This window comes from Pan paniscus, chromosome 15 (genome assembly GCF_029289425.2).
Source record: "Pan paniscus chromosome 15, NHGRI_mPanPan1-v2.0_pri, whole genome shotgun sequence".
Lineage (NCBI taxonomy): Eukaryota > Metazoa > Chordata > Mammalia > Primates > Hominidae > Pan > Pan paniscus.
The window spans coordinates 3,129,008-3,145,493 of record NC_073264.2 but is presented as its reverse complement, the minus strand read 5'-3'; the positions used below and the strand labels follow the sequence as shown (position 1 = coordinate 3,145,493).

General features: G+C 42.8%; 1 pseudogene; it reads left to right on the top strand.

Annotated features, from left to right (window-relative positions):
* The first annotated feature begins 1,866 nt into the window (after positions 1 to 1,866).
* On the top strand, positions 1,867 to 3,969 carry LOC134729028 (endogenous retrovirus group K member 8 Gag polyprotein-like; annotated as a pseudogene).
* Positions 3,970 to 16,486: the final 12,517 nt, after the last annotated feature.

The window sequence follows — 16,486 nt, the reverse complement described above, 5'->3', positions numbered from 1 at the left end:
GGACAAACATACAGACCCTCGTAGCAGTGTTCTGGAATCCAATGTGATTTACAAATATTCAGACCACAGCAAGAGTGTTGTGGAAACTACTGTGAGGAACAAACATTGAGATCCACGTAGCAGTGTTCTGGAATCCTATGTGAGGGACAAACATTTAGACTCCAGCAGGAGTGTTCTGGAATCCCAAGTGTGGTACGAACATTCAGACCATCGTAGCAGTGTTCTGGTACTCTATGTGAAGGACAAACTTTCAGATAATAGTAGGAGTGTTCTGGTATCCTAAGTGAGGGACAAACATAAGAGCACAGCAGCAGTGTTCTGGAATCCTATGTGATGGACAATCATTCCGAACCTCGTAGCAGTGTCCTGGAATTCTTTTTGAGGGACAAATATTCAGACACTCGTAGTAGTATTCCGGAATCCTGTGTGAGGGACATTCAGACGACAGCAGGAGTGTTCTGGAATACCTCGTGAGAAATGAACATGCAGACCCTCGTAGCAGTGTTCTGGAATCCTTTGTGACAGAAAAACATTTTGACCCCAGCAGTAGTGTTCTGGAATCCTATGTGAGGGACAATCATTCAGACCCTCGTAGCAGTGTTCTGGAACCCTATGTGAGGGACAAATACTCAGACCCCAGCAGTAGTGTTTTCGAATCATTTGTGTGGGACAAACATTGAAACAACAGCACTAGTGTCCTGGAATCATATGTTTCATGCAAACATTCAGACCCTCGTTGCAATGCTCTGGAATTCTGTGGGGAAAAGCAAGAGAGATCAGATTGTTACTGTGTCTGTGTAGAAAGAAGTAGACATAGGAGACTCCATTTTGTTCTGCACTAAGAAAAATTCTTCTGCCTTGAGATTCTGTTAATCTATGACCTTACCCCCAACCCCGTGCTCTCTGAAATATATGCTGTGTCAAACTCAGGGTTAAATGGACTAAGTGTTGTGCAAGATGTGCTTTTTAAACAGATGCTTGAAGGCAGCATGCTCCTTAAGAGTCATCACTACTCCCTAATCTCAAGTACCCAGGGACACAAAATCTGCGGAAGGCCGCAGGGACCTCTGCCTAGGAAAGCCAGGTATTGTCCAAGGTTTCTCCCCATGGGATAGTTTGAAATATGGCCTCGTGGGAAGGGAAAGACCTGATCGTCCCCCAGCCCGACACCCGTAAATGGTCTGTGCTGAGGAGGATTAGTATAAGAGGAAGGCATGCCTCTTGCAGTTGAGACAAGAGGAAGGCATCTGTCTCCTGCCCGTCCATGGGCAATGGAATGTCGCGGTATAAAACCCGATTGTACGTTCCATCTACTGAGATAGGGAAAAACCGCCTTAGGGCTGGAGGTGGGACATGCGGGCAGCAATACTGCTTTGTAAAGCATTGAGATGTTTCTGTGTATGCATATCTAAAAGCACAGCACTTGATTCTTTACCTTGTCTATGATGCAAAGACCTTTGTTCACGTGTTTGTCTGCTGACCCTCTCCCCACTATTGTCTTATGACCCTGAAACATCCCCTCCTCGGAGAAACACCCACAAATGATCAATAAATACTAAGGGAACTCAGAGGCTGGCGAGATCCTCCATATGCTGAACGCTGGTTCCCTGGGTCCCCTTATTTCTTTCTCTATACTTTGTCTCTGTGTCTTTTTATTTTCCAAGTCTCTCGTTCCACCTAATGAGAAACACCCACAGGTGTGGAGGGGCAACCCACCCCTTCATCTGGTGCCCAACGTGGAGGCTTTTCTCTAGGGTGAATTTACGCTCGAGCGTGGTCATTGAGGACAAGTCGAAGAGAGATCCCAAGTGCGTCTACAGTCAGACTTACGGTAAGCTTGTGCACTCGGAAGAAGTTAGGGTGATAATGTGGCAAACTAAAAGTAAAACTAAAAGTAAATATGCCTCTTATCTCAGCTTTATTAAAATTATTTTAAAAAGAGGGGGAGTTAGAGTATCTACAAAAAATCTAATCAAGCTATTTCAAATAATAGAAAAATTTTGCCCATGGTTTCCAGAACAAGGAACTTTAGATCTAAAAGATTGGAAAAGAATTGGCAAGGAACTAAAACAAGCAGGAAGGAAGAGTAATATCATTCCACTTACAGTATGGAATGATTGGGCCACTATTAAAGCAGCTTTAGAACCATTTCAAACGGAATAAGATAGCGTTTCAGTTTCTGATGCCCCTGGAAGCTGTGTAATAGATTGTAAAGAAAAGACAAGGAAAAAATCCCAGAAAGAAACGGAAAGTTTACATTGCGAATATGTAGCAGAGCCAGTAATGGCTCAGTCAACGCAAAATGTTGACTATAATCAATTACAGGAGGTGATATATCCTAAAACGTTAAAATTAGAAGGAAAAGGTCCAGAATTAGTGGGGCCATCAGAGTCTAAACCACGAGGGCCAAGTCCTCTTCCAGCAGGTCAGGTGCCCGTAACATTACAACCTCAAACGCAGGTTAGAGAAAATAAGACCCAACTGCCAGTAGCTTATCAATATTGGCCGCTGGCCGAACTTCAGTATCGGCCACCCCCAGAAAGTCAGTATGGATATCCAGGAATGCCCCCAGCACCACAGTGCAGGGCACCATACCCTCAGCCGCCCACTAGGAGATTTAATCCTATGGCACCACCTAGTAGACAGGGTAGTGAATTACATGAAATTATTGATAAATCAAGAAAAGAAGGAGATACTGAGGCATGGCAATTCCCAGTAATGTTAGAACCGATGCCACCTGGAGAAGGAGCCCAAGAGGGAGAGCCTCTCACAGTTGAGGCCAGATACAAATCTTTCTCGATAAAAATGCTAAAAGACATGAAAGAGGGAGTAAAACAGTATGGACCCAACTCCCCTTATTTGAGGACATTATTAGATTCCATTGCTCATGGACATAGACTCATTCCTTATGATTGGGAGATTCTGGCAAAATCGTCTCTCTCACCGTCTCAATTTTTTGCAATTTAAGACTTGGTGGATTGATGGTGCACAAGAACAGGTCCGAAGAAATAGGTCTGCCAATCCTCCAGTTAACATAGATGCAGATAAATTATTAGGAACAGGTCAAAATTGGAGCACTATTAGTCAACAAGCATTAATGCAAAATGAGGACATTGAGCAAGTTAGAGCTATCTGCCTTAAAGCCTGGGAAAAAATCCAAGACCCAGGAAGTGCCTGCCCCTCATTTAATACAGTAAGACAAGGTTCAAAAGAGCCCTACCCTGATTTTGTGGCAAGGCTCCAAGATGTTGCTCAAAAGTCAATTGCCAATGAAAAAGCCCTTAAGGTCATAGTGGAGTTGATGGTATACGAAAATGCCAATCCTGAGTGTCAGTCGGCCATTAAGCCATTGAAAGGAAAGTTTCCCGCAGGATCAGATGTAATCTCAGAATATGTAAAAGCCTGTGATGGAATCGGAGGAGGTATGCATAAAGCTATGCTTATGGCTCAAGCAATAACATGAGTTGTTTTAGGAGGACAAGTTAGAACATTTGGAGGGAAATATTATAATTGTGGTCAAATTCATCATTTAAAAAAGAATTGCCCAGTCTTAAATAAACAGAATATAACTATTCAAGCTACTACAACAACAGGTAGAGAGCCACCTGACTTATGTCCAAGATGTAAAAAAGGAAAACATTGGGCTAGTCAATGCCGTTCTAAATTTGATAAAAATAGGCAACCATTGTCAGGAAACGAGCAAAGGGGCCAGCCTCAGACTCCACAACAAACTGGGGCATTCCCAATTCAGCCATTTGTTCCTCAGGGTTTTCAGGGACAACAACCCCCACTGTCCCAAGTATTTCAAGGAATAAGCCAGTTACCACAATACAACAATTTTCCCCTGCCACAAGCTGCAGTGCAGAAGTAGATTTATGTACTATACAAGCAGTCTCTCTGCTTCCAGGGGAACCCCCAAATAAAAAATCCCCACAAGGGTATGTGGCCCACTGCCTGAGGGGACTGTAGGACTAATCTTGGGAAGATCAAGTCTAAATCTAAAGGGAGTTCAAATTCATGCTGGTGTGGTTGATTCAGACTATAAAGGCGAAATTCAATTGGTTATTAGCTCTTCAATTCCTTGGAATGCCAGTCCAGGATAGAGGATTGCTCAATTATTACTCCTGCCTTATATTAAGGTTGGAAATAGTGAAATAAAAAGAACAGGAGTGTTTGGAAGCACTGATCTGACAGGAAAGGCTGCATATTGGGCAAGTCAGGTCTCAGAAAACAGGCCTGTGTGTAAGGCCATTATTCAAGGAAAACAGTTTGAAGGGTTAGTAGACACTGGAGCAGATGTCTCTATCATTGCTTTAAATCACTGGCCAAAAAAATGGCCTAAACAAAAGGCTGTTACAGGACTTGTCGGCGTAGGCACAGCCTCAGAAGTGTATCAAAGTAGTGAGATTTTACATTGTTTAGGGCCAGATAATCAAGAAAGTACTGTTCAGCCAATGATTACTTCAATTCCTCTTAATCTGTGGGGTCAAGACTTCTTACAACAATGGGGTGCGGAAATCACTATGCCCACTCCATTATATAGCCCCACGAGTCAAAAAATCATGACCAAGATGGGATATATACCAGGAAAGGGACTAGGAATAAAATGAAGATGGCATTAAAGTTCCAGTTGAGGCTAAAATAAATCAAGAAAGAGAAGGAATTAGGGTATCCTTTTTAGGGGCGGCCACTGTAGAGCCTCCTAAGCCCATAGCATTAACTTGGAAAAGAGAAAAACCGGTGTGGGTGAATCAGTGGTTGCTACCAAAACAAAAACTGGAGACTTTACATTTATTAGCAAATGAACAATTAGAAAAGGGACATATTGAGCCTTCATTCTCGCCTTGGAATTCTCCTGTGTTTGTAATTCAGAAGAAATCTGGCAAATGGCGTATGTTAACTGACTTAAGGGCCATAAACGCCGTAATTCAACCCATGGGGCCTCTCCAACCCGGGTTGCCCTCTCCGGCCATGATCCCAAAAGACTGGCCTTTAATTATAATTGATCTAAAGGATTGCTTTTTTACCATCCCTCTGGCAGAGCAGGATTGCGAAAAATTTGCCTTTACTATACCAGCCATAAATAATAAAGAACCAGCCACCAGGTTTCAGTGGAAAGTGTTACCTCAGGGAATGCTTAATAGTCCAACTGTTTGTCAGACTTTTGTAGGTCGCGCTCTTCAACCAGTTAGAGACAAGTTTTCAGACTGTTATATCATTCATTATTTTGATGATATTTTATGTGCTGCAGAAACAAGAGATAAATTAATTGACTGTTATACATTTCTACAAGCAGAGGTTGCCAACGCAGGACTGGCAATAGCATCTGATAATATCCAAACCTCTACTCCTTTTCATTATTTAGGGATGCAGATAGAAAATAGAAAAATTAAGCCACAAAAAATAGAAAAAAGAAAAGACACATTAAAAACACTAAATGATTTTCAAAAATTGCTAGGAGATATTAATTGGATTTGGCCAACTCTAGGCATTCCTACTTATGCCATGTCAAATTTGTTCTCTATCTTAAGAGGAGACTCAGACTTAAATAGTAAAGAATGTTAACCCCAGAGGCAACAAAAGAAATTAAATTAGTGGAAGAAAAATTTCAGTCAGTGCAAATAAATAGAATAGATCCCTTAGCCCCACTCCAACTTTTGATGTTTGCTACTGCACATTCTCCAACAGGCATCATTGTTCAAGATACTGATCTTGTGGAGTGGTCATTCCTTCCTCACAGTACAGTTAAGACTTTTAAATTGTATTTGGATCAAATAGCTACATTAATTGGTCAGACAAGATTACGAATAATAAAATTATGTGGAAATGACCCAGACAAAATAGTTGTCCCTTTAACCAAGAAACAAATTAGACAAGCCTTTATCAATTCTGGTGCATGGCAAATTGAACTTGCTAATTTTGTGGAAATTATTGATAATCATTACCCGAAAACAAAAATCTTCCAATTTTTTAAAATTAACTACTTGGATTCTACCTAAAATTACCAGATGTGAACCTTTAGAAAATGCTCTAACAGTATTTACTGATGGTTCCAGCAATGGAAAAGCAGCTTACACAGGGCCAAAAGAAAGAGTAATCACAACTCCATTTCAATCGGCTCAAAGAGCAGAGTTGGTTGGAATCAGTGTTCCAAGATTTTGATCAACCTATCAATATTATATCAGATTCTGCATATGTAGTACAGGCTACAAGGGATGTTGAGACAGCTCTAATTAAATATAGCATGGACGATCAGTTAAACCGGCTATTCAATTTATTACAACAAACTGTAAGAAAAAGAAATTTCCCATTTTATATTACTCATATTCGAGCACACACTAATTTACCAGGGCCTTTGACTAAAGCAAATGAACAAGCTGACTTACTGGTATCATCTGCATTCATAAAAGCACAAGAACTTCATGCTTTGACTCATGTAAATGCAGCAGGATTAAAAAACAAATTTGATGTCACATGGAAACAGGCAAAAGATATTGTACAACATTGCACCCAGTGTCAAGTCTTACACCTGCCCACTCAAGAGGCAGGAGTTAATCCCAGCGGTCAGTGTCCTAATGCATTATGGCAAATGGATGTCACACATGTACCTTCATTTGGAAGATTATCATATGTTCATGTAACAGTTGAAACTTATTCAAATTTCATATGGGCAAGTTGCCAAACAGGAGAAAGTACTTCCCATGTTAAAAAACATTTATTGTCTTGTTGTACTGTAATGGGAGTTCCAGAAAAAATCAAAACTGACAATGGACCAGGATATTGTAGTAAAGCTTTCCAAAAATTCTCAAGTCAATGGAAAATTTCACATACAACAGGAATTCCTTATAATTCCCAAGGACAGGCCATAGTTGAAAGAACTAATAGAACACTCAAAACTCAATTAGTTAAACAAAAAGAAGGAGGAGACAGTAAGGAGTGTACCACTCCTCAGATGCAACTTAATCTAGCACTCTATACTTTAAATTTTTTAAACATTTATAGAAATCAGACTACTATTTCTGCAGAACAACATCTTACTGGTAAAAAGAACAGCCCACATGGAGGAAAACTGATTTGGTGGAAAGATAATAAAAATAAGACATGGGAAACAGGGGAGGTAATAACGTGGGGGAGACGTTTTGCTTGTGTTTCACCAGGAGAAAATCAGCTTCCTGTTTGGATACCTACTAGACATTTGAAGTTCTACAATGAACCCGTTAGAGATGCAAAGAAAAGCGCCTCTACGGAGACGGTAACACCACTTACATGGATGGATAATCCTATAGAATTAAATATTAAGGACAGTGTATGGGTACCTGGCCCCACAGATGATCACTGCCCTGCCAAACCTGAGGAAGAAGGGATGATGATAAATATTTCCATTGGGTATCGTTATTCTCCTATTTGCCTAGGAAGAGCACCAGGATGCTTAATGCCTGCATTCCAAAATTGGTTGGTAGAAGTACCTACTGCCGGTCCTAACAGTAGACTCACTTATCACATGGTAAGCGGGATGTCACTCAGGCCAAGGGTAAATTATTTACAAGACTTTTCTTATCAAAGATCATTAAAATTTAGACCTAAAGGGAAACCTTGCCCCAAGGAAATTCCCAAAGGATCAAAAAATACAGAAGTTTTAGTTTGGGAAGAACGTGTGGCCAATAGTGCGGTGATATTACAAAACAATGAATTCCGAACTGTTATAGATTGGGCACCTCGAGGTCAATTCTACCACAATTGCTCAGGACAAACTCAGTCATGTCCAAGTGCACAAGTGAGTCCAGCTGTTGATAGCGACTTAACAGAAAGTCTAGACAAACATAAGCATAAAAAATTACAGTCTTTCCACCCTTGGGTATGGGGATAAAAAGGAATCTCTACCCCAAGACCAAAAATAATAAGTCCTGTTTCTGGTCCTGAACATCCAGAATTGTGGAGGCTTACTGCAGCCTCATACCACATTAGGATTTGGTCTGGAAATCAAACTTTAGAAACAAGAGATCGTAAGCCATTTTATACTATCTACCTAAATTCCAGTCTAACGGTTCCTTTACGAAGTTGTGTAAAGCCCCCTTATATGCTAGTTGTAGGAAATATAGTTATTAAACCAGACTCTCAAACTATAACCTGTGAAAATTGTAGATTGTTTACTTGCATTGATTCAACTTTTAATTGGCAACACCGTATTCTGCTGGTGAAAGCAAGAGAAGGCGTGTGGATCCCTGTGTCCATGGACCAACCATGGGAGGCCTCGCCATCCGTCCATATTTTGACTGAAGTATTAAAAGGCGTTTTAAATAGATCCAAAAGATTCATTTTTACTTTAATTGCAGTGATTATGGGATTAATTGCAGTCACAGCTATGGCTGCTGTGGCAGGAGTTGCATTGCACTCTTCTGTTCAGTCAGTAAACTTTGTTAATGATTGACAAAAAAATTCTACATGATTGTGGAATTCACAATCTGGTATTGATCAAAAATTGGCAAATCAAATTAATGATCTTAGACAAACTGTCATTTGGATGGGAGACAGACTCATGAGCTTAGAACATCGTTTCCAGTTACAGTGTGACTGGAATACATCAGATTTTCGTATTACACCCCAAATTTATAATGAGTCTGAGCATCACTGGGACATGGTTAGACGTCATCTACAGGGAAGAGAAGATAATCTCACTTTAGACATTTCCAAATTAAAAGAACAAATTTTCAAAGCATCAAAAGCCCATTTAAATTTGGTGCCAGGAACTGAGGCAATTGCAGGAGTTGCTGATGGCCTCGCAAATCTTAACCCTGTCACTTGGGTTAAGACCATCGGAAGTACTACGATTGTAAATCTCATATTAATCCTTGTGTGCCTGTTTTGTCTGTTGTTGGTCTGCAGCTGTACCCAACAGCTCGGAAGAGACAGCGACCATCGAGAATGGGCCATGATGACGATGGCGGTTTTGTCGAAAAGAAAAGGGGGAAATGTGGGGAAAAGCAGGAGAGATCAGATTGTTACTGTGTCTGTGTAGAAAGAAGTAGACATAGGAGACTCCATTTTGTTCTGTTCTAAGAAAAATTATTCTGCCTTGAGATTCTGTTAATCTATGACCTTACCCCCAACCCCGTGCTCTCTGAAATATGTGCTGTGTCAAAATCAGGGTTAAATGGATTAAGTATTGTGCAAGATGTGCTTTGTTAAACAGTTGCTTGAAGGCAGCATGCTCCTTAAGAGTCATCACTACTCCCTAATCTCAAGTACCCAGGGACACAAAAACTGCGGAAGGCCGCAGGGACCTCTGCCTAGGAAAGCCAGGTATTGTCCAAGGTATCTCCCCATGGGATAGTCTGAAATATGGCCTTATGGGAAGGGAAAGACCTGACCGTCCCCCAGCCCGACACCCGTAAATGGTCTGTGCTGAGGAGGATTAGTATAAGAGGAAGGCATGCCTCTTGCAGTTGAGACAAGAGGAAGGCATCTGTCTCCTGCCCGTCCATGGGCAATAGAATGTCGTGGAATAAAACCCGATTGTACGTTCCATCTACTGAGATAGGGAAAAACCGCCTTAGGGCTGGAGGTGGGACATGAGGGCAGCAATACTGCTTTGTAAAGCATTGAGATGTTTATGTGTATGCATATCTAAAAGCACAGCACTTGATTCTTTACCTTGTCTATGATGCAAAGACCTTTGTTCACGTGTTTGTCTGCTGACCCTCTCCCCACTATTGTCTTATGACCCTGACACATCCCCCTCTCGGAGAAACACCCACAAATGATCAATAAATACTAAGGGAACTCAGAGGCTGGCGGGATCCTCCATATGCTGAACGCTGGTTCCCTGGGTCCCCTTATTTCTTTCTCTATACTTTGTCTCTGTGTCTTTTTCTTTTCCAAGTCTCTCATTCCACCTAACAAGAAAAACCCACAGGTGTGGAGGGGCAACCCACCCCTTCAGAATTCTATGTGAGGGAGAAAATTCAGACCCCAGCAGCAGTGTTCTGGAATCCGACGTGAGGGACAATCACTCAGACACTCGTAGCAGTGTTCTGCAATTCTGTGTGAGGACGAACATTCAGATCACGACAGGGATGTTCTGGAATCCTATATGAGAGACAAACATTCGGACCCCAGATGTAGTGTTTTCGAATACTATGTATGGGACAAACATTCAAACAACGGCGGGAGAATTATGGAATTCTATGTTTCGGACAAACATTCAGACCCTCGTAGCATTGTTCTGGAATCCTATGTGACGGACTAACATTTAGACCCTGCAGCAGTGTTCTGGAAACCTATGTGATGGACATGTATGTAGACCCCAGCAGCAGTGTTCTGGAATCCTATGTGATTGACAAATGTTCAGACCCCTGCAGCAGTGTTCTGGAATCCTATGTGATTTGCAATCATTCAGACCCTCATAGCAGTGCTCTGGAATTCTGTGTGAGGGACAAGCATTCAGATCCTTTTAGAAGTTTTCTGGAATCCTATGTGAGGGACAAACATTCAGACCCCTGCAGCAGTGTTCTGGCATCGATGTAAGGGACAATCATTCAGACCCACACACCACTGTTCTGGAATTCTGCTTCAGGGCCAACATTCAGACCACAAAAGGAGTGTTCTGGAATCACCTGTGAGGAACAAACTTTCAGAACCCCGTAGCAGTGTTCTGGAATCCTATGTGTCAGACAAACATTTAAACCCCAGCAGCAGTGTTCTGGAATCTTATGTGAGGGAGAAATATTCAGACAATCGTAGCAGTGTTCTGGAATCCTGTGTGAGGGACAAACTTTCTGATCCAAGCAGCAGTGTTCTGGAATCCTATGTGAGGGACAAACATTCAAACAACAGCGGGAGTGTTCTGGAATCCTACGTTACAGACAAACATTCAGGTTCTCGTCACAGTGTTCTAGAATTCTATGTGAGGGAGAAACACTCAGAACTCAGCTGCAGTGTTCTGGAATCCTATGTGGTGGACATACATGTAGACCCCAGAAGCAGTGCTGTGGAATGCTACGTGAGGAACAATCATTCAGACCCCAGCAGCAGTGTTCTGGAATATTGCCTGAGGGACAATCATTCAGACCCCCGTAGCAGTGTTCTGGAGTCCAGTGTGAGGGACAAATATTCAGATCACAACAGGAGTATTCTGGAATCCTCTATGAAGAACAAACATTCAGGCTATCATAGCAGTGTTCTGGAATCCTATGTGACTGACAAACATTGAGACCCCAGCAGCAGTGTTCTGGAGTGCTATGTGAGGGACAAACATTCAGACACTAGTAGCAGTGTTCTGGAATCCTATATGAGGGGCAAACACAGAACCCAGCAGCATTTTTCTGGGTCCCTATGTGAGGGACAAATACTCGGAACACAGCTTCAGTGTTTTGCCATTTTATGTGAGGGACAAACATTCAGACCCTCATAGAAGTGTTCTGGAATCCTATGTGAGGGACAAACTTTCCGACAATTATAACAGAGTTCTGTAATCCTACGTTAAGGACAAATATTCAGACACTAGTAACAGTGTTCTGGAATGGTATGTGAGGAACACACATTCAGACAATCGTAGCAGTGTTTTGGAATCCTATGTGAGGGACAAACATTCAGAAGCCAGCACAAGTGTTCTGGAATCTTCTGTGAGGGAAAAACATTCAATCAACAGCGGGAGTGTTCTAGAATCCTATGTTATGGACAAACATTCAGACGCTCATCGCAGTGTTCTGAAATTGTGTGTGAGGGAGGAACACTGAGAACCCAGCAGCAGTTTTCTGGAATCCTATATGATGGACGTACTTGTAGACCCCAGCAGCAGTGTTCTAGAATCCTATGTGAGGGACAAACATTCAGACCTTCGTCGAATTGTTCTGGAATCCTATAAGAGGGACAGACACTCAGAAACCAGCAGCAGCATTCAGGAACCCTATGTGAGGGACAAATATTCAGACAACAGCAGGATTGTTCTGGACTCCTATGTGAGTAACATACACTCAGAAAACAGCAGGAGTGTTTTGGAATCCTATGTAAGGGACAAACATTCAGATCCTCATAGCAGTGTCCTGGATTTCTGCGTGAGGGACAAACATTCAGACCCCCATAGCAGTGTTCTGGAATCCTATGTTAGAGAGAAACATTCAGACCACAGCAGGAGTGTTCTGGGATCTCCTGTGAGGAACAAACATTCAGAATCCCCTAACAGTGTTCTGAAATCATATGTGACTGACAAACATTTAGACGCCAGCAGCAGTATTCTGGAATGCAATGTGAGGGACAAATATTGAGACCCTTGTAGCAGTGTTCTGGTATCCTATCTGAGAGACAAACTCTCAGAACCAAGCAGCGGTGTTCTGGAAAATTATGTAAGGGATAAAGATTCAGACCAGATCTGGTATGCTCTGGAATTCTATGTGAGGAACAAACTCTCAGAATACTGCAGGAGTGTTTTGGAATCCTATGTGAGGGACAAACATTCAGACCCTCGTAGCAGTGTTCTGGAATCCCATGTGATTGACATTCAGACCACAGCAGGAGTGTTCTGGAATCCCCTGTGAGGATCCAACATTCAGACCTCTGTAGCAGTGTTCTGGAATCCTAAGTGAGAGACAAACATTTAGACCCCAGCAGCAACGTTCTGGAATCCTATGTGAGGGACAAACATTCAGACCCTCGAAGCAGTGTTCTGGAATCCCATGTGTGGGATAAACATTCAGACAATAGTAGCAGTGTTCTGTAATCCAATGTGAGAGACAAGCATTCAGACCCTCGTCGGAATGCTTTGAATCCTATGTGAGGGACAAACACTGAGACAATCTTAGTACTATTCAGGAATCCTCTGTGAGGTACAAATTTTTAGACCACAGCAGAAGTGTTCTGCAATCCTATTTGAGGGACAAACATTCAAACAACAGAGGGAATCTTCTGGAATCCTATGTTATGGACCAACATTCAGACCCTCGTTGCAGTGTTCTGGAATTCTATGTGACGGAGAAACACGTAGAACCTATCAGCTGTGTTCTGGAATCCTGTGGGAGGGACATACATGTAGACACCAGCAGCGGTGTTCTGGAATCCTATGTGAGGGAAAACATTCAGAACCGAGCAGCAGTGTTCTGGAACTCTGTATGAGGGACAAACATTCAGAACACGACAGGATTGTTCTGCAATCCTATGTGAGGGAGAAACACTGAAAACCGTAAGAGTGTTTTGGAATCCTACATGAGGGCCAAACAATCAAACCCTCATAGCTGTGTTCCGGAATCCTATGTAAGGGGCAAACACTCAGACAATCGTAGCAGTTTTCTGGAATCCTTTGTGAGGGACAAACATTCATTCCCTCGTAGCGGTGTTCGGGAACCCAGTATGAGGGACAAACATTCAGACCACACCGTTCTGGAATCCCCTCTGTGGGAAAAACATTCAGACCCTCGTGGCAGTGTTCTGGAATCCTATGTGACGGACAAAGATTTAGACCACAGCAGCAGTGTTCTGAAATCCTATGTGAGGGACATTCAGACCCTCTTAGCAGTTTTCTGGAATCTTATGTGAGGGACAATCATTCAGACCTCAGCAGGAGTGTTCTGGAAAACCCATGTGAGGGACAAACACTCAGACTACAGCAGGAGTGTTCTGGAATCCCCTGTGAGTGACAAACATTCAGACTGTCGTAGGGGTGTTCTGGAATCCTATGTGACGAACAAACATATAGAATCCAGCAGCACTGTTCTGGAATCCTATGTAGGAGACAAACATTCAGACAATAGTAGCAGTGTTCTGGAATCCTATGTGAGGGGCAAACATTCAAACAACAGCGAGAGTGTTCTGGAATCCTAAGTTATGGACAAACACTCAGACCCTCGTGGCAGTGTTCTGGAATTCTATGTGATGGAGAAACACTCAGAATCCAGCAGCAGTGTTCTGGAATCCTATATGACGGAGATACACGTACACCCCAGCAGCAGTGTCCTGGAATCCTATGTGAGAGACAAACTTTCAGACCCCAGGAGCAGAGTTCTGGAATCCTACATGAGGGATAAACATTCAGACCCTCTTAGCAGTTTTCTTAATCACTATGTCAGGGACAAAGATTCAGACCTCAGCACCATTGTTCTGGAATCCTACATGAGGCTCAAACATTCAGACCCTCGTTGCAGTCTTCTGGAATCCTGTGTGAGAGACAATCATTCAGACAACAGCAGGAGTCTTCTGGAATTCCCTGTGAGAAATAAACACTCAGATCCTCCTAGCAGTGTTCTGGAAACCTATATGACGGACAAACATTTAGACAACTGAAGCAGTGTTATGGAATCACATATGAGAGACAGACATTCAGAAACTTGTACCAGAGTTCTGGAATCCTTTGAGAGGGACAAACATTCAGAACCCAGCAGAAGTGTTCCGGAATCCTATGTGAGGGACAAGCATTCAGACACTGGTAGCAGTGTTCTGGAATCCTATGTGAGAGACAAACACTCCGAACCCAGCAGCATTGTTCTGGAACCCTATGTGAGGGAAAAACATTCATACCACAGAAAGATTGCCCTGGAATCCTATGAGAGGGACAAACACTCAGAACACAGCAGGAGTGTGTTGGAATCCTATGTGAAGGAAAAACATTGAGACCCTCGTAGCAGTGTTCTGGAATCCTATGTGACGGACAAACATTGAGAGCACAGAAGGAGTGTTCTGGAATCCTATGTGAGGGACAAACATTCAGATCCTCGAAGCAGTGTTCTGGAATCTAATGTGAGGGATAAACATTCAAATAATAGCGGGAGTGTTCTGAAATCCTGTGTTGCGGACAAACATTCAGACCATCGTGGCAGTGTTCTGGAATTCTATGTGAGGTAGAAACATTCAGAACACAGCAGCAGTGTTCTGGAAACCTATGTGACGGACATACATGCAGACCCCTGCAGGGGGGTTCTGGAATCCTATGTGAGGGACAAACATTCAGAACACAGCAGCAGTGTTCTGGAAACCTATGTGACGGACATACATGCAGACCCCTGCAGGGGGGTTCTGGAATCCTATGTGAGGGACAAACATTCAGAAGCCTGCAGCAGTGTTATGGAATCTTATGTGAGGGACAATCATTCAGACTCTCGTAGCAGTGTTCTGGAATTCTGGTGAGGGTAAAACATTCAGAACCTCATAGCAATTTTCTGAAATCCTATGTGAGGGACAAACATTGAGAACACAGCAGGAGTGTTCTCAAATCCTCTGTGATGGAAAATCATTCTGACCCTCGTAGCAGTGTTCTGGAATCCTGTGTGAGGGACAAACATTCAGACCCCAACAACAGTGTTCTGGAATCCTATGTGTTGGACAATCATTCAGAACCCCATAGCAGTGCTCTGGAATTCTGTGTGAGGGACAAATATTCAAGCTGTCATTGCAGTGTTCTGGAATCCCGTGTGAGGGACAAACATTCAGACACTGGTAGCAGTGTTCTGGAATCCAACGTGAGGGACAAACATTCAGACAACAGCAGGATTGTTCTGGAATCCTATGTGAGGGACAAGCATTCAGACAATCGTAGCAGTGTTCTGGAATCTCATGTGAGGGACAAACATTCAGACCTTCATAGCAGTGTTCTGGAATGGTATGTGATGGACAAACATTCAGACAATCGTAGCATTGTTCTGGAATCCTATGTGAGGGACAAACATTCAGACACCAGCAGCAGTGTTCTGGAATCCTATGTGAGGGACAAACATACAGACAACAGCTAGAGTGTTCTGGAATCCTATGTTAGGGACAAACATTCAGACGCTCGTTGCAGTGTTCTGGAATTATATGTGATGGAGAAACAGTCAGAACCCAATAGCAGTGTTCTGGAATCCTATCTGACGGACATACATGTAGACCCCAGCAGCAGTGTTTTGGAATCCTATGTGAGGGACAGTCATTCAGACCCTTGTAGCAGTGTTCTGGAATTCTGTGTCAAGCACAAACTTTCAGACCCTCATAGCAGTGTTCTGGAATCCTATGTGAGGGACAGTCATTCAGGCCATAGCAGGAGTGTTCTGTAATCCCCTGTGAGGAACAAACGTCCAGACAGTCGTAGCATTGTTCTGGAATATTATGTGAGGGACAAACATTCAGACAATTGTAGCAGTGTTCAGGAATCCTATGTGAGAGACAAACATTCAAACAACAGCGGGATTGTTCAGGAATCCTATGTTACGGACAAACATTCTGACCCTCGTAGCGGTGTTCTGGAATTCTATGTGAGGGAGAAACACTCAGAACCCAACATCAGTGTTCTGGAATCCTATGCGACGGACATACCTGTAGACCCCAGCAGCTCTATTCTAGGATCCTATGTGAGGGACAAACATTACGACCCCAGCAACAGTGTTCTGGAATCCTATGTGAAGGAAAATCATTCAGACACTCGTACCAGTGTTCTGGAATTCTGTGTGAGGGACAAACATTCTGCCTCCTGTAGCAGTGTTCTGTAGTCCTGTGTGAGGGAAAAACATTGAGACCACAGCAGGAGTGT